The sequence below is a fragment of the Diceros bicornis genome, chromosome 15 (genome assembly GCF_020826845.1).
Source record: "Diceros bicornis minor isolate mBicDic1 chromosome 15, mDicBic1.mat.cur, whole genome shotgun sequence".
Taxonomy (NCBI): Eukaryota; Metazoa; Chordata; class Mammalia; order Perissodactyla; family Rhinocerotidae; genus Diceros; species Diceros bicornis.
Genome location: NC_080754.1, coordinates 49,650,261 through 49,662,724, shown reverse-complemented (window position 1 = coordinate 49,662,724; position 12,464 = coordinate 49,650,261).

The following is a 12,464-nucleotide window of genomic DNA, read 5'->3' as shown; positions in this document are numbered from 1 at the left end:
TGCAAAAATATATTAAATCTCCAGACCAAAAGGAAAATGACAAGCACCCAGAAGTCAACCCAGGAAGCACAGAAATGTATAACTTTAATAACAGAGAATTCAAAATAGCCATCATAAAAAAGTTTAACGAAATACAAGAAAACACAGAGACAATTCAATGAAATCAGGAGTCTCTTCACAAAAGAGATTGAAACTATAAAAAAAAAAAAACAATCAGAAATCTTAGAGATGAAAAACACAATACAGGAGAAAAAGACAAATCTGGAAGCCTTAAGCATCAGAGCTGACAATATGGAGAAAAGAATTAGCAATATTGAGGACAGCAATGCAGAAATGCTCCAGATGGAGGAGGAAAGAGAACTAAGACTACAAAGAAATGAAGAAACTCTTCAAGAAATATCCAACTCAATTAGGAAATCCAACAAAAGGATTATAGGTGTTCCAGAGGGAGAAGAGATGGAAAAAGGAGCAGAGAACTTGTTCAAAGAAATAATAGCTGAGAACTTCCCAAACCTGGGGAAGGAGCTGGAAATACCAGTGAATGAAATCAATAGATCTCCTAAATATATCAACATGAAAAGACCCTCTCCAAGGCATATAGTAGTAAAGCTGGCAAAAGTCAATGACAAAGAAAAAATATTAAGGGCAGCTAGACAAAAACAAAAATAACATACAAAGGATTTCCTATCAGGCTCTCAGCCGATTTCTCGACAGAAACTTTACAGGCTAGGACAGAGTGGAATGATATATTCAAAATTCTGAAGGACAAAACCTTTCAGCCAAGAATACTCTATCCAGCAAAAATATCCTTCAGATATGATGGAGAGATAATAATTATCCCAGATGAACAAAAGCTAAGGGAGTTCATTGCCACAAGACCCCCATTACAAGAAGTGCTCAAGAAGGCCCTCATCCCTGAGGAAAAAAAGAGAAAGGGGATTCAAAGTTTTGAACAAGGAGGAAAATAGGTCAACAAAACCAGAAAAATTGCAATCCTCTATCAAAATAGATTAGCAAACACTTAATTATAAAACCAAAGATCAAGGGAAGGTAAGCACCAAAAATAAATATAACCTCATCATGTTAAACATGAACTCACAACACAAGAAAGAATAAGATGTGACAACAATAACTTAGGAGAGGAAGAGGAAAGGGATCAGATTGACTTAGTCTAAGGGAATAAGAGGCCATCAAAAAATGGACTATCACATCCACAAGATTTTTTATACAAACCTCATGGTAACCACTAACCAAATAATCAGAACAGAATCACACACGATAAAGAAAGAGAAACTAAGAGAACCCCCATACAGAACTACCAAACTGAATTGGTAGTCTGAAACACACAGGACGAGAAAAAACAGAAAGGCAAAAGAACAGGAAAAAGAGCGATAAAATAATAACAACAACAAGCCCCCATATATCAATAATCACCCTAAATGTAAATGGACTAAACTCTCCAATCGAAAGACACAGAGAGGTGGGATGGATTAAAAAACAAGACCCAACAATATGCTGCCTCCAGGAAATACATCTCAGCTCTAAGGACAAACACAGACTCAGAGTGAAAGGATGGAAGACAATACTCCAAGCTAATGGCAAACAAAAGAAAGCAGGTGTTGCCACACTTATATCAGACAAAGTGGACTTCAAGATACAGCAGGTAATGAGAGACAAAGAGTGGCAATATATAATGATAAAAGGGACACTCCACCAGGAAGACATATCACTTTTAAATATATATGCACCCAATACAGGAGCACCAAGGTACATAAAGCAACTATTAACAAATCTAAAAGGAGATATTAACAACAACACAATAATAGTAGGGGATCTTAACACCCCACTCTCACCAATGGACAGATCATCCAGACAGAAAATCAATAAGGAAATAATGGACTTAAACGAAAAACTTGATGAGATGGACTTAACAGATAATATATAGAACACTCCATCCAAACACAGCAGATTACACATTCTTCTCAAGCACACATGGAACATTCTCGAGAATAGACCATATGTTGGGAAACAAAGCATGCTTATATAAATTTAAGAAGATTGAAATCATAACAAACATCTTTTCTGACGATAATGCCATAAAGTAGAAATCAACTACAAGAAAAAAACCGGGAAAGTGACAAAGCTGTGGAGACTCAACAACATGCTACTAAACAACCAATGAATCATTGATGAAATTAAAGGAGAAATAAAATCATATCTGGAGACAAATGAAAATGAAAATACACCATATCAACTCGTATGGGATGCAGCAAAAGCAATCCTAAGAGGCAAACTCATAGCAATACAGGCCCACCTTAACAAACAAGAAAAAGCCCAAATAAGCAACCTCAAACTATGCCTAACAGAATTAGAAAAAGAACAAACAAAGCTTAAAGTCAGCAGAAGGAGGGAAATAATAAAAATCAGAGCAGAAATAAATAAAATTGAAATAAAAAAAACAGTAGAAAGGATCAAGGAAACAAAGACCTGGTTCTTTGAGAAGATAAACAAAATCGACAAACCCTTAGCCAGACTCACCAAGAATAAAAGAGAGAAGGCTCAAATAAATAAAATTAGAAATGAAAAAGGAGAAATTACAACAGATACCACAGAAATACAAAAGATTATAAGAGAATACTATGAAAAACTATATGCCAACAAATTGGACAATCTAGAAGGAATGCATAAATTCTCAGACTCATACAACCTCCCAAAACTGAATCAAGAAGAAATAGAGAACCTGAATAGACCAATCACAAGTAAAGAGATTGAAACAGTAATCAAAAACCTCCCAAAAAATAAAAGTCCAGGACCAGATGGCTTTTCTGGAGAATTTTACCAAACATTCAAAGAAGACTTAATACCTATCCTTCTCAAACTATTCCAAAAAATAGAGGAAGATGGAACACTTCCCAGCACATTCTACGAGGCCAACATCACCCTGATACCAAAACCAGACAAAGACTAAGAAGGAAAACTACAGACAAATATCCCTGATGAACATAGATGCAAAAATCCTCAACAAAATATTGGCAAACCAAATACAGCAATACATTAAAAAGATCATATATACCATGATCAAGTGGGATTTATACCAGGGACACAGGGATGGTTCAACATCAGCAAATCACTCAATGTGATACACCACATTAACAAAATGAGGAATAAAAACCATATGATCATCTCAATAGATGCAGAGAAGGCCTTTGACAAGATCCAACATCCATTTATGATAAAAACCCTCAACAAAATGGGTATAGAAGGAAAGTACCTTTACATAATAAAGGCCATATATGACAAACCCACAGCCAACATCATACTCAATGGGGAAACTCTGAAAGCCATCCCTCTGAAAACAGGGACAAGACAAGGGTGCCCACTCTCGCCACTCTTATTCAACACAGTACTGGAGGTTCTGGCCAGAGCAATTAGGCAAGAAAAAGGAATAAAAGGAATCCAAATAGGCAACGAAGAAGTGAAACTCTCACTGTTTGCAGATGACATGATCTTATATATAGAAAAGTATAAAGAATCCATTGGAAAACTATTAGAAATAATCAACAACTACAGCCAAGTTGCAGGGTACAAAATCAACTTACAGAAATCAGTTGCATTTCTATATACTAACAATGAACTAACAGAAAGAGAACTCAAAAAGACAATCCCATTTACAATTGCAACAAAAGGAATAAAATATCTAGGAATAAATTTAACCAAGGAAGTGAAAGACCTCTACAATGAAAACTATAAGACATTATTGAGTGAAATCAATGATGACATAAAGAAGTGGAAAAATATTCCATGCACTTGGATTGGAAGAATAAAGATAGTTAAAATGTCCATACTACGTAAGTAATCTACAAATTCAATGCAATCCCAATCAGAATCCCAAGGACATTCTTCACAGAAATAGAACAAAGAATACTAACATTCATATGAGACAACAAAAGTCCCTGTATAGCTAAAGCCATCCTGAAAAAGAAGAACAAAGCTGGAGGCATCACAATCCCTGACTTCAAAACATACTACAAAGTGATAGTAATTAAAACAGCATGGTACTGGTACAAAAACAGACACGCAGATCAATGGAACAGAATTGAAAGTCCAGAAATAAAACCTCACACCTACAGGCAGCTAATCTTTGACAAAGGAGCTGAGGACATACAGTGGAGAAAGGAAAGTCTCTTGAATCAATGGTGCTGGGAAAACAGGACAGCCACTTGCAAAAGAATGGAAATAGACCATCTTCTTTCACCATACACAAAAATTAACTCAAAATGGATCAAAGACCTGAAGGCGAGACCTGAAACTATAAAACTCCTGGAGGAAAATATAGGTAGTAAACTACTCGTCATCAGCCATAAAGGGATCTTTTCAAATTCCATGTCTACTCAGACAAGGGAAACAAAAGAAAAAATAAACAAGTGGGACTTCATCAGATTAAAGAGCTTCTACAAGGCAAATGAAACCAGGATCAAAATGAATAGGGAACCCACCAGCTGGGAAAAAGTATTTGCAAACCATATATCCAACAAGGGATTAATCTCCATAATATATAAAGAACTCACACAACTGAACAAGAAAAAAACAAACAACCCGATCAAAAAATGGGCAGAGGGAATGAACAGACACGTCTCCAAAGAAGATATACAGATGGCCAATAGGCACATGAAAAGATGCTCAATATCACTAATCATCATGCAAATCAAAACCACACTAAGATGTCATCTTACACCCGTTAGAATGGCTATAATCACCAAGACAAAAAACAACAAATGCTGGAGAGGCTGGGGCGAAACGGGAACCCTAATCCACTGCTGGTGGGAATGCAAAGTGGTGCAGCCTCTATGGAAAACAGTATGGAGATTCCTTAAGAAATTAAAAATAGAAATACCTTATCATCCAGCTATCTCACTACTGGGTATCTACCCAACGAACCTGAAATCAGCAATCCAAAGAGGCTTATGCACCCCTATATTCATCACAGCATTATTCACTATAGCCAAGACATGGAAGAAACCCAAGTGTCCCTCAACTGATGATTGGGTAAAGAAGATGTGGTATATATATACCATGGACTACTACCCAGCCATAAAAACAGACAAAATCGTCCCATTTGCAGCAACATTGATGGAACTGGAGGGTATTACGTTAAGCGAAATAAGCCAGACAGAAAAGATAAACAGTGCATGATTTCACTCATATGTGGAAGATAAATCAACACACGGACAGATAGAACAGTTTGGTGGTTACCAGGGGCTAGGGAGGTGGGGGGTGGGCACAAGGAGTGGAGGGATGCACTTATATGGTGACTGACAAACAATGCACAACAAAAATTTCACAAAGGAAAAAAAGGATATTAAAAAAAAAGGATATTAGGTAGTTAGAATCTTGGTGGAGGTTGCTGGAAACTTAGATATGGAGCTGTCAAATCCAGGAGCAATACCAAAATCTACCCACACAGTCATTCTGGTAGCAATATAACTCCTGCCACCACAGGATACATACGTCACAAGTGTCACCTACACTAGACATGGGATGTTACTACTAGAACCAGGGATACTGCTGTTTCTGGAAATTGAACACAGTGGTCACTGGTGAAAACCCGCAGAACAAAACTGCTCAGCCTCTGCTTCTACTTCATGAAACTTCATGATTCATCACTAGATTCTGATTCATATGTGTTAATGCATCTGTTTGGTGGAGTCTAGATCATGTTGCACCCTAACTTCAAGGGAGAATGAGAAGGTCAGCATCTGACATTTTCAGCTTCTCTGGTGAGAAGTGGTCTGTTCATAAAGTGGGGCACTCCTAACATAGGAAAGAGGTTGCATGCTGGCAATCCAAAGTGAAAGATAAATGCCCACTTCAAACAACCAGGGACATTATCAGCTCACATATCAGTATGTCTAGACATAGGGCAGGCTTCCTTAGTGCTTGACCCCACAGTGTCTTCCGGACTCAGATTCTTTTCTTCTCACACTCTTCCATAGATTGACTTTACCCTAAGGCTGCTCCCCATACTTCTATGATCTGAATGTTTGTGTCTCCCCACCCCCCAAATTCTATGTTGAAATCCTAACCCCCCAAGATGATGGTTTTAGGAGGTAAGGACTTTGGGAGGTGATTAGGTCATGAGGATGGAGCCCTCATGAATGGGATTAGTGCTCTTATAAAAGAGACCCCACAGAGCTCCCTAGCCCCTTCCACCACGTGAGGACACAGCAAGAAGGTACCAGCTATGAACCAGGAAAGGGACCTCACCAAAATATGACCATGCTGGTGCCTTGATCTGGGACTTTCCAGACTCCAGAACCATGAGCAATAAATTTTTATTGTTGACAAGACACCCAGTGTGTGGTATTTTGTTATAGCAACCTGACTGAATTAAAACAGTTATGTAACGGACACCAGCAGAAATTGGGGCTATATGCTTTCTTGTTCGTATCTGAAAATGAGAAAGATATGCTTCCCCTGGTACACTCTTGATTCTCCCTCATCTCTTTTTTTAATTATAATAAAATTAACGTGTAATAAAATGTGCAGATTTTCAGTATAAGAGTTATATTAGTCAGGGTTCTCTAGAGAAACAGAACCAATAAGACGTATATATATAAACAGATTTATTTAAAGGAATTGGGGGTCCGGCCCGGTGGTGCAAGTCGTTAAGTGCATGTGCTCTGCTGCGGCAACTCGGGGTTCGCCAGTTCGGATCCCGGGCATGCACCAATGCACTGCTTGGCAGGCCATGCTTTGGCGGCATCCCATATAAAGTGGCAGAAGATGGGCATGGATGTTAGCCCAGGGCCAGTCTTCCTCAGTAAAAAAAGAGGAGGATTGGCAGATGTTAGCACAGGGCTGATCTTCCTCACAAAAAAAAAATAAAAAATAAAATAAAGGAATTGGCTCATGTGATTATGGAGGCTGGCATGTCCAAAACCTGCAGGGTGGGCTGGTAGGCTGGAGACCCAGGGAAGAGCCAAGTTGCAATTCAAGTTCAAAGGCTGTCTGCTGGCAGAGTTCCTTCTTGCTTGGGGAGGTCATTCTTTGTTCTATTAAGGAGTTCAACTGATTGGATGAGGCCCATCTACATTATGGAGGACAATCTGCTTTACTCAAAGTCCACTGATTTAAATGTCAATTTCACCCAAAAAACACCCTCATGGAAACAACTAAAACAATGTTTGACTGACTATCTGGGCATTGTGTTCCAGCCAAGTTGACACACAAAGATCAATGAGTTTGGCATATAAAGTTGTGTAACCATCACTCCAGTCAAGATATATACCATAGTGATATCCCCGAAAGTTGTTCTGAGTCCTTTTCCAGTCACTCTTCACCCCATTCCCATAGCAACAATTTCTGATTTCTATCACCACAAATTAATTCTGGTTTAGAACTTTGTATAAATTGAACCATACGGTATGTATTATTTTGTATCTGGCTTATTTTAGCCAACAGGATGAACAGAATGTGTGAGTGTGTGTGTGTGCATGTGTTTATGTGTTTATGTGGTATACTTAACATTAAAATAAACACAGATCCAGATGTTCAGTGAGATAAGTTTTGAACACTTGTATACATCTGTGTAACCACTACTCCAAACAAGATGTGGAATATTTTTATTGCCCCAGAAAGTCCCTTCATGTACCTTTCTGGTTAAAACCCCTCCCCACCCAAGACAATCAATTTCTGGCATTTTTTTCTTAATATCATGTTTTTAAGATTTATCCCTGTTTTGTATGTGTATTAGTAGTTCACTTTATTGATGAGTAGTATTCCACAATTTGTTTATCCATTCTCCTATTGATGGCCATTAGGGTTGTTGTTAGTTTTTGGTAATTATGAATAAAGCTGCTTTGAATATTTTTGTACAAGTCTTTTTGCATGAAAGATTTTCCTTGGGTAAGCACCTAAGAATACAATTTCTGGTCACAGCATAGATGTTTAACTTTTTAAGAAGCTGCCAACTGTTCTCCAAAGTAGTTGTAACATTTCTAACTCTAATAGCAATGTATGAGTTTCAGTTGCCCCATATCCTCACCAACACTTCATATTGCCAGTTTTTGAAATTATAGCTTCTTAAGTGGATGTGATGTGGTGTCTCATTATGATTTTATTTTACATTTTCCTAATAACTAATGATGTTGAGCATCTTTTTATGTTGACCTTTATATATATGTATTATTTTGTGACATTTATTTATTATTTTGGCTATTGGGCTTTTCAAATTTTTATTTGTAAGAGTTTTATATATATATAGAATATATATGTAGAATATATATTCTAGATATGAGTCCTTTGTCATATATATGTACAGCAAATGTTTTCCAAGTCTATGAGTTAACTATTCACTTTCTTAATTGTGTATTTTAAGGAACAGAACTTTTCCATTTTGATGAAGATGAATTTACCTTTTGTTTTCTTTTTTTTGTTAGTGCTTTTTGTGTCCTGCCTAAGAAAATTTTGCAGACCTTAAGTTAACAAAGATATTCTTTCATGAGTTCTTTTAGAAGATTTATTATTTTAGCCTTTATGTTTAAGCCTATGATCTATCTTGAATTATCTTTTCTCACTGTGGCAAATAGGAGTTCAGGTTTATTTTTTTCTGTATTATATGGATTTCCAGTTGCTCCAATACATTTAGTAAAAAGAATTTCCATTTCTCATTGCTCTTTTTTTTTTTTTAAAGATTTTATTTATTTATTTTTTCCCTCCAAAACCCCAGTAGATAGTTGTATGTCGTAGCTGCACATCCTTCTAGTTGCTGTATGTGGGACGCGGCCTCAGCATGGCCGGAGAAGCGGTGCATCGGTGTGCGCCCGGGATCTGACCCCGGGCCGCCAGCAGCGGAGCGTGCGCACTTAACCGATAAGCCACGGGGCCGGCCCTCATTGCTCTTATTTTTCAAGATTTTTTTGGTTCTTCAAGGTGTTTCACATTTCAATATAAAATTAATTATTAGCTTATCAGAAATGATTGCTGAGATTTTAATTAGGATTGCATTGAATCTAAAGATCAATTTGAGAAGAATAGACATCTCAACAATATCAAAACTCTCATCCATGAATGTAGTATGTCTCTCCATTTATTTTGGTCTGTAAAATTTCTTTCTGCAATGTTTCATTGCTTTCAATGTAGAAATCTTGCACATCTCCTCCTGTTAAGTTTATTCCTAAGTATTTTGATGCTGTTATAAATGTCTGTCTTTATTTTATTTAAGTTTCTAACAGTTTGAATATAGAAATATAATTAATATATAATACGACACATTGTATCCGGTGGTTTTGCTAAACTCACCTATTAGTTCTAGCAGGTTTTTTTTTCAGTTCCTTAAGATTCTCTACATAGACTATCATGTTGTTTGCAAATAAAGACAGTTTTACTTCTTTCTTTTCAATCTTATACCTTATATTTCTTTTTCTTGCCTTATTGCAATGGCTAGATCCTTCACATTACCTTGAGTAAGAGCGATGAGAGTGGTCATTCTTGCTTTGTTACCAATCTTATTGGTAAAGCATGAAGCTTTTCACTATTAAGTATGTTGTTAATTGTTGAGTTTTTCTTAAACATTTTTCATCAGGTTGAGGAAGCTCTCTTCTATTTCTTGTTTGCTGTGTTTTTTAAACACCTATTGAGACAATAATATGATTTTTCTCTTTTATTCTGTTAATGTGATGGATTATATTTAATTTTGAATGTGAAACCAACCTTGACTCTTGGAATAAACTTCTGTTGGTCATGATATAGTAACATTTTTTACATATTGCTAGATTTATTGTGCCAATATTTTATCAAGGATTTTACACCTGTGTGTATGAGGGATATTGGACTGCTATTTTCTTTTTTTTTTGTAATGTTAGTAACAGGTTTTTGTATTGCATTTATGTTGGTTTTATAAAATGAATTGAGCAATGGTTCTTTCTCCTTTGTTTTTGAAAGAAGTTGTATAAAATTGGTGTATTTTTCCCTGTAAATTTTTTATAGAATTCATTCAAAAAATCATCTGGGCCTGGAATTCTCTATGAGGAAAGGTTTTGAAAGTATGAATTCAAATTTTAAATAAGTATAAGATTATTCTTATTTTCTTTTTCTTCTTGTGTCAGTTTTGGAAAGTTGCATCTTTTAAGGAATTTATTTTATTTAAATTGTGAAATGTAATAGTGAAAATTGTTCATAATATCTGATAATATCTCTTTTCATGTCTGTGAAGTCAGAAATAATATCCCCTCTTTTGTTCCTATTATTAGTAATTGTGGTTTTTCTTATTTTCTGGATCAGTCTTCCTAGAAATTTATCACTTTTATTAATCTTTTTAAAAAAACAAACTTTTGGCTTTTTAAATTTTCTATATTGTTTGTCCACTTTGTCTTTCATTTATTTCTCCTCTTTATTGTGTCCTTTCTTCTATTTACTTTAATTTGCTCATCTTTTTCTAACCATTTAAGTTGGAAGCTTAAATAATTGGGTTTAACCTTTGTTCTCTTTAAACATAAGTCTTTAAGCCTACAAATTTCCCCTTGTTTCCTCCCCTTCCTCCAGGCCTCCTGTCATTAGCACTTCAGCCCAGAAGACTGCTGGGTTCAGTGGGTGTGACCCTGAGAGAATGACAAACAAGGACAAAGAAGTTTACCTGATGGGAGGGAGAAAAAGCAATTCCAGTGTAACCTATAAGGGAACACTGTTCTATCGTTCTCCCCACCCTTGTAGAATATACACCTCCCTCCTATCTGCACAGGACTGCCTCCTAAATAGGCAGAAGCCCATGCTATTATCTTTGATTCCCAGTGCTATGAGTTCCTGGCACTTAGTAAGTAAGCAGTAGATGTTTAGGAAGGAAGGGATGGAGAGGGGGAGAAACAGAGAGAGAGAGAGAGAGAGAGAGATTGGCAGGAGCTGCATTGGTGCAGGAAGGGAGTGAGCATGAGTGGATGCTGAGAGGGCTTCCTGGAGGAGGTGGAGCCTCATTGGCAGGCCCCTGGCACTGGAGGGCAGGCCTGAAGTGTCTCAGTCAGGGAATGAGAATGGTGCTGGAGAGGGTGAGGAGTTTCCATAACTCATCCCATATGGCAGTCCAGCATATACCAGGTCCCGGATACCACAACTGGGCAGTGTCCCAGGCAAATCTGGGGGAGGATCTAAGGCCAAGTTTGTTTTGAAGCTGGTGATATGCATATCAGTGTGGGAAGGGAGGTGAGGGGCTAGCCTGGTCTCTCAATAAGTTCATGTCCCTGCCCCGTTCCTGTGCTGAGCGCCTGTGAGAAGCTTGAGGGCAGAGACCTTTTGTGTTTATCTCAATAATTCAGAATCTCAGTATTAGGCTGGTACTTAGTAAATGTTTATAAAATTGTCAAATTCACGGATGCTCCTCCCATGTTTCTGTGGGTCTTACAATCTTTCCTCTTTCTTCAGTAAAGAATACTTGGTCTTCCTGTGGGGAACAAACTTGTCCCATTTCCCTCTTGTCTTCACAGGACATTCACAGGTAAAATTTTAACTAAAAAATTATATTTTAACTATGAAAGTAACCAAATCAAGTTCTGTTTGACTTTCAAACTCACAAAGCTACGGAAACTAAAATACAGAGTCCATTGCAGAGTCTCACGCACAACGAGCTTTTCCTCATTTTCAGGCAACGGACTAAATTAATTGTCTGAAAGAGGAAATCCAACAGCAAATACCAGTGAGGAAATTTGTCTTTTTTTTTCTACTCAAGGGTACAGCTAAACAGTCTCTGCCAGTTTGCAAAACAGCACGCTTTGGCTGCAGGATATTTTCCCCACAAGGAAATGTGAGAACAAAATAATTTTTGAATGTTGTCATATCTGGATATTTTGTTGACTGGTGCCTCAAAAGCTTTTAGGTCACTTCTATTGAACATAGAGGAAAATAGGGCTGTGTAATTGGCTGGGAAATAAAGGCACACAATCTGTTTGTGCTTCCATTATCTAACTAATGGAGGTCACTCTGTCTGATTGGGACTGAGGTTAATCATTCTGACAGATGTACCTGTGGGGACCTGGGCGGAGTTGTTTTGCCTCTCCCTTGACTGAACTGGATTGCTGTTCATTTTCCTTTGGTTTATAGCAGCCCATTTATTATTTCCCTGTAGATTTCTTGCATTTTCTTTTCCCTTTCCTGGAATCCACCCTGACATTCTGCAAGGTAGCTCTACTGCTCTGCACAAGGTGCAGAAATGGTGCAGAGAACTTACCTGGAGCATGGGAGGGGGAATGTCTAGGATATGAGGACTACACATTGAACATTTCATTCACTTCATTCTCCAAAGTGAATTTAACTGAGAAAGTCAGTGAGGAGTATTTTTTTGTAAGATACTAACAATTCTAATATTTTTAAAGAAATTCCAGCAACTCTAGATTTTGTTTATTTCTCAAGGAAGACTTCTGGTGTGTAAATAGTCAGGCTGATTGCACTGAAATCACATCCAATATCTGTATTACTGG